This window comes from Catharus ustulatus (genome assembly GCF_009819885.2).
Source record: "Catharus ustulatus isolate bCatUst1 chromosome Z unlocalized genomic scaffold, bCatUst1.pri.v2 scaffold_29_arrow_ctg1, whole genome shotgun sequence".
In the NCBI taxonomy this organism is placed as follows: domain Eukaryota; kingdom Metazoa; phylum Chordata; class Aves; order Passeriformes; family Turdidae; genus Catharus; species Catharus ustulatus.
Window position 1 is genome coordinate 5561934 of NW_024879446.1, and position 12065 is coordinate 5573998.

A 12065-nucleotide genomic window follows, 5' to 3' on the forward strand; every position below is an offset into this window, starting at 1 on the left:
GGCAGCAGCCAAACAAATGGCGTACAAGACAAAGGATTTGGCCTGGGTGAGGAGGTGGAATGTTCCGGGCAGAAAGCAGGGGTAGGGCTGGCACTCTCCTGCCTTAGAGCACAGTTTCTGTTTCACTAGTGGCTGCCCTGCCTCTGGAAGTTTTTGCTCTCTTCCTTCAAGGCACTTTGTGCTATTTGGGCTGAACCATTGGCTGCGCATTCTGTGAGGGTCTGGGAAGACACTTGCAGGAGTGGGACCTGAGAGCTCCATGCTGAAATGGAATTTCTTTAAAAATTGGAGGAGTTACAAAATTTGAATTGATAAATGCTTAGGTAATTTCTTAAGCTGTAAGTAAGACCTAAACCTGTAGGACATCAGATGAGAAGACAAACTATGGCATGGTCTGTGTTTTAGACAGTGGCTGAGAATAGATGCTTTTTCCAAAAGTAACACAGTGAGGTACTATTGTGTCCCACCTAACTTCAGCAGAGAAATTTCTGAGCTAGAACTCAGAAATTTGGGGATAGGCCATTCTGCTTAATGAAGGATTTTGAAGGATTTTTCTTGCCCTGATGAAAGAGTTCTTTGAATCTAAATAAATTGCAAATATTACAGTAATTTCACGATTATAAGCCGCACCATTTTGACTAAAATTTTGGTCCGAACCCGAAGTGCGGCTTATAATCAGGTGCGGCTTATATATGGACAAAGAACGAAAAGTTGCTGTTTTAGTTTGGAGGACAGGTGTCTGCTGAGAAAGGCAGGAGTTTCTCTTTGAAATGGAGAATGCAAACCCCCTCTCTCCAAATTATTATAATTTTGAAATCAAGGGGCTTTCAGGCAAAAATATGGGAATTAGGAATAACAGTTCTTTTCTAGGGTAATTAAAATAGAAATACAGTACTACAAAGAAACAAACTCCAAACCCTGACACAGTCAGAGTACAACCTGACACCGTCAGGCAGGGTGTTGGTAGCAGTCCCATTAAATGGTGATTGCAGTCCCCTTGCAGTGACAGATGTGGCTCAGTTGGAGCAGTGCTCCTGCAGAAGGTGCAGTTTCCCTCTGGAGGTCCAGTGGTGATGAGGAGAAATCCGGTTTTCCTCTGGAGTCCAGTGGAGAAAGGGGCTACCTTATTGTCCCAAAACCTCTGTTTTTATCTTGGTAAGAAATGTTGGGCTCTTCCCCCTGGCTGGAGCAACTTTCAATGGGATGCAGTAATTTTATCAGTCCCACAGTGGGACTCAATGGGCCATTAGCAGAAAATGACTGGCTGGAGGAAGGATGGGGTGTGAAAAGATAAAGAACAATGCCTTGCCTGGTTTCAATGGATGGCCCATTAGCAAATTATCTGCCATTGAGATAAGGATCACTGTCCCCACCCTCAACAGATGGTGATAGAACAGATACCTTTTATCACACTCTGTATTGTAACGTGCAGCTTATAATCAGGTGCGGCTTATGTATGGACAAAAACCAAAAAGTTGCTGAAACCCAGAAGTGCGGCTTATAATCAGTGCGGCTTATAATCGTGAAATTACTGTACATGTGTGGTGGGGTGCCGGTCCCAGAGACTGGTGGCATATTGTGTGAAAGTCCTTTTTTGTTTTGAACCTGACATCTAATTGTTTTCAGTGTCACAACTTCATTTTTGTATTATGAGACAATAGTCATTCCTTGATTTTCTTTTCTTTAACGGTCAAGATTTCCTTAACAGTCAACTCTTTATTGTAATCTAATTACTTTGCTTGATCTAGCCTTGGAATGTCCTTGCCATTCATCTTTGTTTTATTTTGTCTACTCTAATGTCTTTGTATACCTGATTTAATTGTCACTTAATTGCCTTACCCTCAGAACAGCACACTGGGTTTTGTGTTTGTTCAGTCATTTTTCCCCAAACATCTTTAAAACATATTTTCATAACATTTTTCCTTGTTTTATTTTACAGTTGAAGGTATTTTTTCTTGTCTTAGTACATGGTATAGCCACATCGATTTTTCATTCCTGAATTGGGCCTGGGTGGAAGGGAGGTATAGCAGCTCATATTGAGGTGTCTTTCAGATCTTTATTCAAAACAATGCAGATAACACACTAATGTTTTGGCTGTTGATGAACAGTGCTTTCTCAGGGTCACAGGTTTTTCTGTTTCTTATTCTTCCCCAGTCAATAGATTAGGGTGAGTACAGATAAGAATTGTTTAGTAAGTGAAGAAGTGGAAGAAGAGAGAAGGAAAAAAAAAGTAAACAAAAAAAAAAAAAAAAAAACCAAAACCAAACAACATAAAGGCATTTGCTCACCACTTCCCACAGGCAGACTAATGCCCAGCCAGTGTAAAGACTTAAAAAAGGTGATGCATACTGGATACATATTAACCCGAGGAGTTGCTGCTTTTACCATCAGTAATGATTTTACCAGACACTACTGGAAATGTTGTAAATGAGAACTGCATAACAATAAAATAAATGAACAATAGAGGTTAATTTTGGCAAAGAGCTTTAAAAAACCATTTGTTTTCCAGACTCAGGATGTAATGTTGTTCAGGTGAAGGATAGTGATAGAAGGGTATCATGATTCTGTAAATGTTTCTTGATTAAAATATTCTGAAGTAAGCTTAATATTACTGCTATTGAAATAAATGTGTTCAGGAGCTAGGGTATGTCTAAGTGTTTAATGAATTTGCAGCCAAATCTATTTTACGTGTATGGAGGTACTAAGATAATTCTGTGAAAAGTTTTGACACAACATAAGAGGAAAATCATTGGGGAGATTTCTCAGTAACAGTAACTGTACTCATGCAACAGCGTAAAAGGGAAAGAAATTTGCTCTAAAGTGGGGCTATTTGTAATTGGAAAATCCTTTTGCCATAATAGTTTTGGGTGACAAATTACTGTCTTCAATTTAGGCTTAAATTTAACCTAGAATCCATTTCCTCTGTGATCAGTGGGAGTGTAAGTGATCTGGAAAAGGTACGGAAGCTCTTGGGATCATATTTTTCAGTAAATGTAGTAAATAAGGAGTGTAAGACTCGCATTTGATTCTGAAAAATGCAAACGCAGAATTTACTTAATTATTTATTGTCTGACACCTGAGTGGACCATGTGATTACTGTTACATGCATGCATACACATATATGCATGTATCTATACATGTATGCATACGTGTAACAGCAATATATCTGCATATACCTGCACATAGAGCATGTGAATCTCCATGGGGAAAGGCAAAAGCATTTTACTAATATATTCTTTTGAGCTCACAGTCGTCTCTCAGACAGTGAGCTTTTACCGTTGAGACTGTCCAGCTGCTGCTGCTGCCTTTGTGAGGTTGCTCTTGGCTGTAAGGGATCTGGCTCAGCTGGACATCCACGGAACTTCTCGGCTGCTTCGTTTGCATTGTTGCACAGGGATGCAGCCTGGAGCCAGAAGTGACTCATGCTGGTAGCTGTGAGTTGCAGTGGCTCAGGAAGAGCTTTGTACTCTGGAGGTAATGAAAGAAGTCGGCTGGTGGAAGAATGGCCTAAGCTGCACCGCCTCACTTTCTGGGAATATGAGTCAGGGCCACTGGCCATGCCTCCTGCCCTCCTTTCACAGCTCAGAAAGGATGCAGCAGCAGGTTTTGTTACAACAAGTGTTTTTGTATTTCAGCAAAGATATCTAAAGGACAGGAGACAAGGCTGTTTTCACAGCAGCTGAGCTAACCCCCTGCAATCATCCGCTGTGATCCACATTACCTGATTTATCCTGTGATAAATAAAACTTCAGTGAGAGAGTTGTTATATGGCAAGTTTTCTGAACACCAGAAGACTTCCTTTTTGTGGTTAAGGTGGAGAACTGACATCCACATAACATTGCTTTTTCAACCATGCATCTATTTAAAACCCTTTCCCCATCTGTAATGTGGAAAACACTATGAGGTCATGGATTTATGAAGACAGTACAACTTAAAAGTATTTAAAAAATGAGAAGCTAGAAGAATATTTAGATAATTTTTTGCAGCTAGATCATTCACCTATGATCAGAACATCATTACATGCTTTTGTATGCTCTGCATTTTTACATAAAAATTAAAATGCTAAAGATGGTATTCCTGCACAAAAAGAAATATGCTACCAGTGTTTTCACCAAAGGATTAATGTTCTTGGAAGAAAACAAACAGGAATTTGTCTTTAGTTTATAAACTTTTAAGTATTACACACTTACGAGTTAAGTAAATGCTGAAAATGTTCTTCAAAAAGTTATGATGGACTGAATTTGATGTTGAACAGGAATTATGCAGAAATGTCCCCAGAACGCAAAGACCTGAAATACTGTGTCCCTCAATGTGATGGTTGTCAGGTTGACAGCTGCAGAAAAACCCCATACCTATATATCAGTGGCATAAGAAAAGCCCTTGTGTTTTGTTAAGGGTTTTATCTTTGCCATTTTGTGGGAGAAGTAACTTGAAGATAGATTTCTAAGGTAAACCACTTTTGTTATTTTTTTTTGCTGTGACTTGTGATAAATACTGAAGGAGTGAATCCTTGAGCAGAGAACATATGTAGGCTGCAGTCAGAAGTTAATATTTTTCTTGAGCTTTCTCATTTGAATGCCCATGGATGTGTATTAGAAACATACTAAATGTAAAAAAACCCCATGTCAATATGTAAAATATAGCAGTTAATTCATTGGAAAATCCTGTGTTCCAAAGAAAGCAAGAGTTTAAAACTATTTAAAATATATTTTTCTGTCTATGGGCTCAGGATGTCAAACAAATTGGTTGAAATAATCATATAGAAGTTCAAGCATGTACAACCCCAAATCTAAAGAATATGAAAATTCAAATTAAATTATCTTGTCAATCTAACTGGTTTTGTCTCTGAAACAGTTTCTTTCTACTTACAAAACATGCCTGCAACATAAAACTTATTATAATGTTTGTATTGAAAAGGTAGATGTCTACTAGTTAATCTGAATAATTTACCTGAGAATGACAAACCAATTAAAAATTGAATAAATGTTTTGCATGGGTTGTTTCATTTAGGTGGTACCACTTTGTGGTATCTTGCTCTTACGTGCCTTGTGGAAGCCAGGGAAGTCATGCCAGGGAACTACCCCTTGGTCATCCTCAAGGGTTTGTTCTGAGGCAGGGCACAAGTCTGTGAACTGAATCAGGGGACTGGGCACTCTGTGCTGCCTGAAAACCTGCTGGATTGATGTGTGTTGCTGCTCATGCTTGGGTCTTGCATCCAGTGGGTACTCTCCATGAGGTTCTGGATGGAGGATGACTGTGCTGGAGAGTGAATTAATCCAGCTGCTTTGTGCAAGGGGGGACTGCCCTGTCAGCAAAGAATGGGGTGGCAATGTGAGCCACTAATCTCTGGAAGAGGACATCCCCCTGCCTTCTGGGAAGTGTGTTTGGGAGGTGCAGAACCTGCCTGATGCAGCATGCATCGAATTAGCATGTAGGTGAATGTTTCAAAATGGATCTGGCAAAACCAGTGCTGGTGAGTTACCATATCAAACTTATCACTGAGCCAGATAATTGCTAGGTGGAGTGATACAGCCTGTGTGTTATGCAGGAGGTCAGATTAGATCATCACTATTTCTTCTGGTTTTGAATTCTGTGACTCTACTGCAACCAGTTGTTCCATGCAATCACTGTCCATACTTGTTTATCACCGACACACCCAAATTGTCTTGCACCCATAAGTGGCTGACACTGTAATAGAGCTGCTGGTTTTCCAGGGCGTGAAGAGATTTCCCATAGGTAAAATGTGGTAAGGAAAATGGACTTTAAAAATTATATACTTGTGTGAGATGGAATCAAATCGATGTGGGGGGGAGGGCATAGAAAATATAGAATTTTGTATTATAAATTCAAGTATGCTTGACTAAACACTAAATCAGTAGAACCTGTTTTAAACTGAGGTAGCACTTCAGTTAGGTTTGGAAGTAGGAATAATAAAAACACAGTGCAAAATTGTGTGTTATGCAGAATTATGTTGTTATTATTATGTGTTGTGTATGCTGTATATTACATGTATTACAACTTGCAACATGTTGTTGCTATTAAATATTATTGTGCTCTTAATGCAGAATTAAGGACAAAGTAGGTGGGTCACTTTGAAGTAAGTTGCAGCTGCTTTTCTATGATGCTGGTTGTGTTAGTCTGTTACCATCACTGAGAGTATAGGATTGGCCAAAAGATTGGTTCAATCAGATGTATTTGGTGTTCTTGAAAATAATGCCTTTTTACAGTTCAGCAATGTGTAAGTAGCTTATATTTGTTTTGGTAAACCTTCATGCTCCCCTTTTTTTTTTTTTACAAGGCTGGCTGAAGGCATGGATTTGCCTTTGCATGCAACTTTAGGCCAAATCTGGAGGCCTGAGTAACAGAAGTTTAACTCCATTTGCGTAACAATTACTTAGACAAAAGAGTTAAGTTTGCTGACAGCTTGTATGCACAAAATATGTAAAAGCTCTTACATAATTATGGAGATACAAAAATACAAAAAATAAACCCTAATTATTGAGAATTTTTTTAGCTTACATGAATATGAGTTAAATTTTAGTTCTGTTGGTCATATTGAACTGGTTAACATTATTGCAGTGCTGTCTGCCATGTTTGTGAGGGAGAAAACTCTCCCCTCCCTATGTCTGTGGCCTCCCAAAAATAACTCATTTGCCAGACACATTTCTTTTCAAGAAGGAAGACATTATTTTCAAAGGAGGACAAAACTGAGATCGATGCATTTTAGAGCACTGTTACCATTTAAATAAGGTTTCAGTCAGCATCACTCTATGCACTTACTGCCTTGCTTCAATTTATCTGTCTCTTAGAATGCCTAATTTTATTTGGAAAAATTAAAATTGTAGAGTTGCTGTGAATAGAGTGATTGTCATGCAATATTAATTAGTAACTGGTAGATTTTCTTCGTTTTTTGCAGGGTTCAGGGTAAAATGATGAGTTTGTTGAGTGTTTTCCTTAGTCAAACAAATAATGCATTTGAGATGGTATACAATTTTTCCTCAACAAAGCTTATTTAAAAATTATTGCAAAGGGTTGTTATTAATAGCAATAAATAATAAATTCTGCACTCACTGTTACCTTTTATATATTTCAAACATTTTAAAATGTCTTTCTGACAGATGGTCTGCATAGCTCTTCTCTTGAATCAGCTATGCCCATTAAAAGAGGGAACATAAATAGGTCATATGAAGCTGCTAACTGTTCTAATGTAATTCAGGAGCACCGGGCATAACACAGATTTTTGGTACAACAGCACATCTTTCCAGTTCTTGTCTGAGGAATATATTGCAATCCATACAAAGAAAATTTGTATGTAGAGCTATTGCTTTTATTTTGTTTTTCTCTGACACCCTTTGCTGGTTTTGTCTGTGGGGTTTAGCTGAGTGGTTGGGGTGGTTTGGATGGATATTAATTTAGTTTCTCTGAAACAAAAACACAGTTTTAAAAAGTAATGGTTACAAAATATGTTTGAAATCCAGTTGCACTTAGAAGAATAGGAAGAAGGTTTTAAAAGCTGAAAGTAAAAATGAAAATTTGCTACAGAGTCTATTTTTGAGCTTACCCCTTTTGCAAGGTGCCCAAGGATTACTGTGGTATTACAGTTTTATTTATTTGTTAGCTATAAACAAAGACATTTTGGGTAAGTGGGAAAGTGGTTATAGCTACTTATGGCTTTTAGAGTTATCATTACTAGTTGGCAGGATGCCTCAGTGTGTCACATGTCAAGTGTTTTCCAAACGTGAGTGCTCCAGAGGCTGGTTTTTCCTAAGGCATACATTCATGTGCTCATTGACTTTGGCTCTTTCATTGTACTGTCAATGTGCAGTTTTAACCATTTCTCTTTAGAAGTTCCTTCTGACAGTAGGAGAATTGGTTGTTCCTGGTGATGTAAACCAGAAGCTTCAGTTTTGATTCTTTCAAATTACCTTTGTTAAGGCAGTTTCATGATGCCAACATACTGGTCAGAATGTTGTTTCTTTGAGGATACAATTAAAAAAGGATACCAGGGAATGTTTTTCACCCTGGGTATTAGGAAGCAGTTTAAGCACCTTATTCAACTGTTTTGTTTAATACTTATTTATAGTACAAAAATAAAGAGTGGGAGAAATTAGAAGGAAGCTTCTGAGCATGCAAGTGTCTGAAGCAAGTAAATCCTTAGAAGTTGAACCACCTTTTAAAATATCACAGTTTGATGATGGAACCAGAAGAGCTCTTCAGATCTACAGAGGAATTCTTCTTGCAGTTATGAAGAAGGGAATTGGAAATGCATTTGGCATGCATCACAAAAGCACAGCTCAGTCGTGGTATGGCATTTGTGGCAATGCAGGGTCTGGGTAAGCTTTGAGACAAAGCAGTTACACAGAAATTATGAAGGTGAGGCTAGAATGGCTACCAGTGCCATTCATCTGGTGGTAAGGTTATGAGATCTAAAACCAGTCCAAGGAGACAGCCAGCAACTATTATTTATGGAAGTATTGTCAAATAACAGAGTTTTGTTTAAATATATTGCTTATCTTGAACTAATGAACAAAAGTCTTTTTTATGGTGCTCAATCAAATTTCCAAATTACTTCTTGTAACAGAAACATTAAAAAAGTAAAAAGGTATCCACATGCACCAGCATTTAACTCCATATTTGCAAGTGTATGTATTTAGGGAATTCAGTCTTCAGTAAAATAGGTCAGGACTGAAATTCGTCTTTCATATTCAAACGTGTGGTGAAATTTATCATCCAGCACACAGTGCCAATTCATGCAGATTTTTTGTGATGATTTCACAAAAGATGGACGTTCTCATGCAAATTCTTGTCTCCTTTGGAGTGGTTTCCTTCCATAGGAAAGAACTTTGTTATGGTTTTGTACTAACTAATAGGGAAAGAGATAAAAACAGTACTTGCCTTACCAGACAAAGGCTTATGGAATAGTCCAAAATAATGTGCATTTCAAATATAAAGCAGCATGCACAACATACTCAAGTTGGCTGTGTTATTAGGACCCAGAACTGGGTCATTAGAATGAATTTTGATGTGTGACATTTCTATGTTGACTAATTACAATGATATATGTTCATTTTTAATGGTCTTCTGTTGCCAAGTTTTAGGAATCTCATGTATGTATTACACATTCATGGTGTTCTTACTTTTCTATTAATGATGATGACAACTGTAGATTTAGGTTGAAGAACTCTAAAGAAAAGGAGAACATCTTCATGTGGGCATTGACACCTCTTATAGTATGTTCTGGATACCCCCTTGAAATGGAAGAATCCTGTGGCTTCATTTGCCTAATTAAATAATGTAGTGCTGTTTTGACAAAGTGATACTTAGTACCACAAAAACAAGTTAATATGCATGTTTTTAGATTGAAATAATAGTTTTCCTTTCTCCTCTGTTCCTAACCTGTGACTTCTAACCTTATGCTGCACTGTAGAATGCTTTGTTCTCTATTGTTGCATATGCTGTTTATTATTGTAGGTTTGTTAGAAATTTACTACAAATGTGAGCACCTGAAAATACATCTTTTGCTAATCTGGAAATGCAATATGCAACAGGAGCACTCTCCAGCCTCCAGATAAGGTCTGCTGAGGATCATTGAGATGCAAATAATCTGTGGATTGGGTCATTCTGAAAGCTCTTATTGATAGGAGTCTCTGTGGAAAAGTCCTGCTGTCACATGTTCCTCATGTACTGAATGAGAGCAGGGGGACAGACTCAGAGAGCAGACTGAAGCTATTTCCTTATGCTGCAGAGATTGAGGGTGTGAAAGAGGCTAATGCTTCATTAAGCTTCATTGATTAAAAAATGGCAGATCTTATTAGACATAGGATGCTCTGTTCACAGCTAATGGGACAACTGAGCAGTGTATTAAGGTAAGGGCATTGTTCTTCAGAAGCAGATATGAGAAGCTTTGTTTATTGTCTGTGGGGGGTGTTTTAAAGTGCAGTTTGCTGCTTTGCTATTGAAAAAAAAAACTTGGCTGCTGTATCACACATAACCTTGTCAGAGAAACAACTGGAATGCAGAATTGCCTTTGAACTCAGGATGGATTTGTTTTCGCTTCCCAGGCAGTCACCATCAGTATTTTTAACGAAAAGAAGGAGGCTGATTACCACAAGGTTTCCTGTTCATGTGGATAAGGAGCTTTCATAAAGAAACAGGAAAACAGAAGTTCTCACAAATAATCAGTATTCTGAATTTTGTGGCATTCTGCACAAATTTTAAATGAAGGAGAAATAAGTGTCTGGAGAAAACAGAGGCTGTGTAACAAGGTACTGAGAGAAAAAAATTTTGAAAAAGAAGCAGGTTTATGCAAAAGCTCTCTCCAGTATTGAACTCGGGTGCTTGCAGACACCTGATGAGAGCGTGTTGATGGGTGTTCTTGCTGGGCCCTGCAGGAAATGTGGGGTAGCCTGAGGTTTCTAGATGAAGGAGCGGCTAGAGTGCAAGATTTTCCTTCTGTTTGAAGAAGGCAGCTCTTTGGGGAGCACAGCACTTACTGAGGCTGCACTTGAATGTGCAATTGGTGGGGTGGGTCGGTCACTCCTCAGGGCATATAGCTCTTGCCCCTTCCTCTCCCAGGTATGTACACATACTTGCACACACACATTCCTAAACAAGAAAGGCTTTCCAGAAAGGAAGGGCTTTCAGAGTTTCTGGAACAACAGCTGGCTGCATGCAGGATTTTGTCAGGAGATGATTTTAGTGGGGGAAGACCTTTGCAGGGCTGGCAGGCTTGGAAGGGGCTCCCACCCATCTCCTCTTCCCGTTAAGGACAGAAAAACAACCCCGGTCTTAAAGAAGAGTCTGTTTTAGGTGAGTCTTTCGCCCGAAAGTGGTATGGGGCAGTTGTGTGCCACGGCGAGGACTGAAGGCGAAAGCATCTTCGCTCCCGCCAGCCTGCGGTTCCCCTCCTCCGCCTCCCACAACTTTATCTGGCTCGGGCGCCGCGTTCTAGGCGGCATCGCGCCTTTCCTGACCCGCGGCTCTGCCTTTGTGGCCGTGCGGAGCCGGGCCGGGCCGGAGGAAGAGCGAGGCGGGGCAGGAGGCGGGCAGGGGGAAGTTGGCGGGGGGAGCCGGTGGCGGCCCCGGGCCTGAGGGGAGTGGGAGCGGCGGCCCCGGAGCGGCGGGCACGGTGCGTCCTGGCAGCCGGGCGAAGATGAGAGATCCAGGTAAGGCACCCGGAGAGCACACGGATGGTGGCCGTGTGCGGCTCTTGTGCCCCCGCCATTTTCTACGTCTAAAGCTTTTTTCCCCTCTCGGTGCGGACGAGTACCTAGGAGTACTCAGACAGGTGCCAGGTGCGAACAAAACATAACTTTTTTTAAACCTAAGTTACAGCATAAGAGTGTTGGGCTTCGGTTAGTAAGTGATCTTACATCTTGCATGGTTAACCTCTGCATGATCTTAACGGGGAGGAGCAACAGCTTAAAACATGAGTCCATATTTCTTTGCTTCCTGCACTGTAAGTACCTTTATGTTTACATGAACATGGGAGTGCATAATTAGCTAGCTGATTTTCTGGGAGCAGTGTTATAAACTGTAAACCTTCTGTCTCAGCTGTGTGCTGGGACTACTATCCTGTTTGTCAAAGGTAGATGAAGGTAGCATGGACAGGAAGTGTTGGTGATGCTGGGTCATAATTAAGCAGCCTAGATACAAATATTTCAGACACGTGAGATCTTGGGAGTGGGAGGTCCAGGCAAAAGAACAGTGAGATCACATACTGGAGGTATGGGTGAGCTGACCTTAAAGCTCTAGAGATGAGAAATAATTTAACTTACTAGGAAGGATAAATCAGTGAAGGATCTATAGAATTAGAGGGAAACTTTGTAGTCTTAAAACAAAACCAAAAATTTATATCATAGTAAATCTGTTCTTTCTTTTGATCTGAAAGTTTGTCCATAGTTTTTGGTTGTCTCCATCCCCATAACTAATACAAGGGAAACAACAGCAAGCTTATTTCGTAGCACATGTTCAGAATATTTCTACAGCAGTTATGTAGTAGAAATAAATATAGCATCTTGAACTCCCTAATTTAAAATGTCTTATTTGTAAAGTAAATATTTACC

General features: G+C 39.6%; 1 protein-coding gene across 5 annotated transcripts in view; it reads left to right on the plus strand.

Moving 5' to 3' along the window:
• Window positions 1-12065, plus strand: part of MCC (MCC regulator of WNT signaling pathway) — a 206536-nt gene that overhangs the window by 96842 nt on the left and 97629 nt on the right. Inside the window, exon 1 of one of the 5 annotated variants that reach the window (XM_042780198.1) lies at window positions 11082-11165. The exons of the other annotated variants lie outside the window; for them this stretch is intronic. The gene's annotated coding sequence lies outside the window, so the exon portion shown is untranslated. Of the gene's footprint in view, window positions 1-11081; window positions 11166-12065 lie in introns of those variants that run through there. 5 annotated transcript variants of the gene reach the window in all.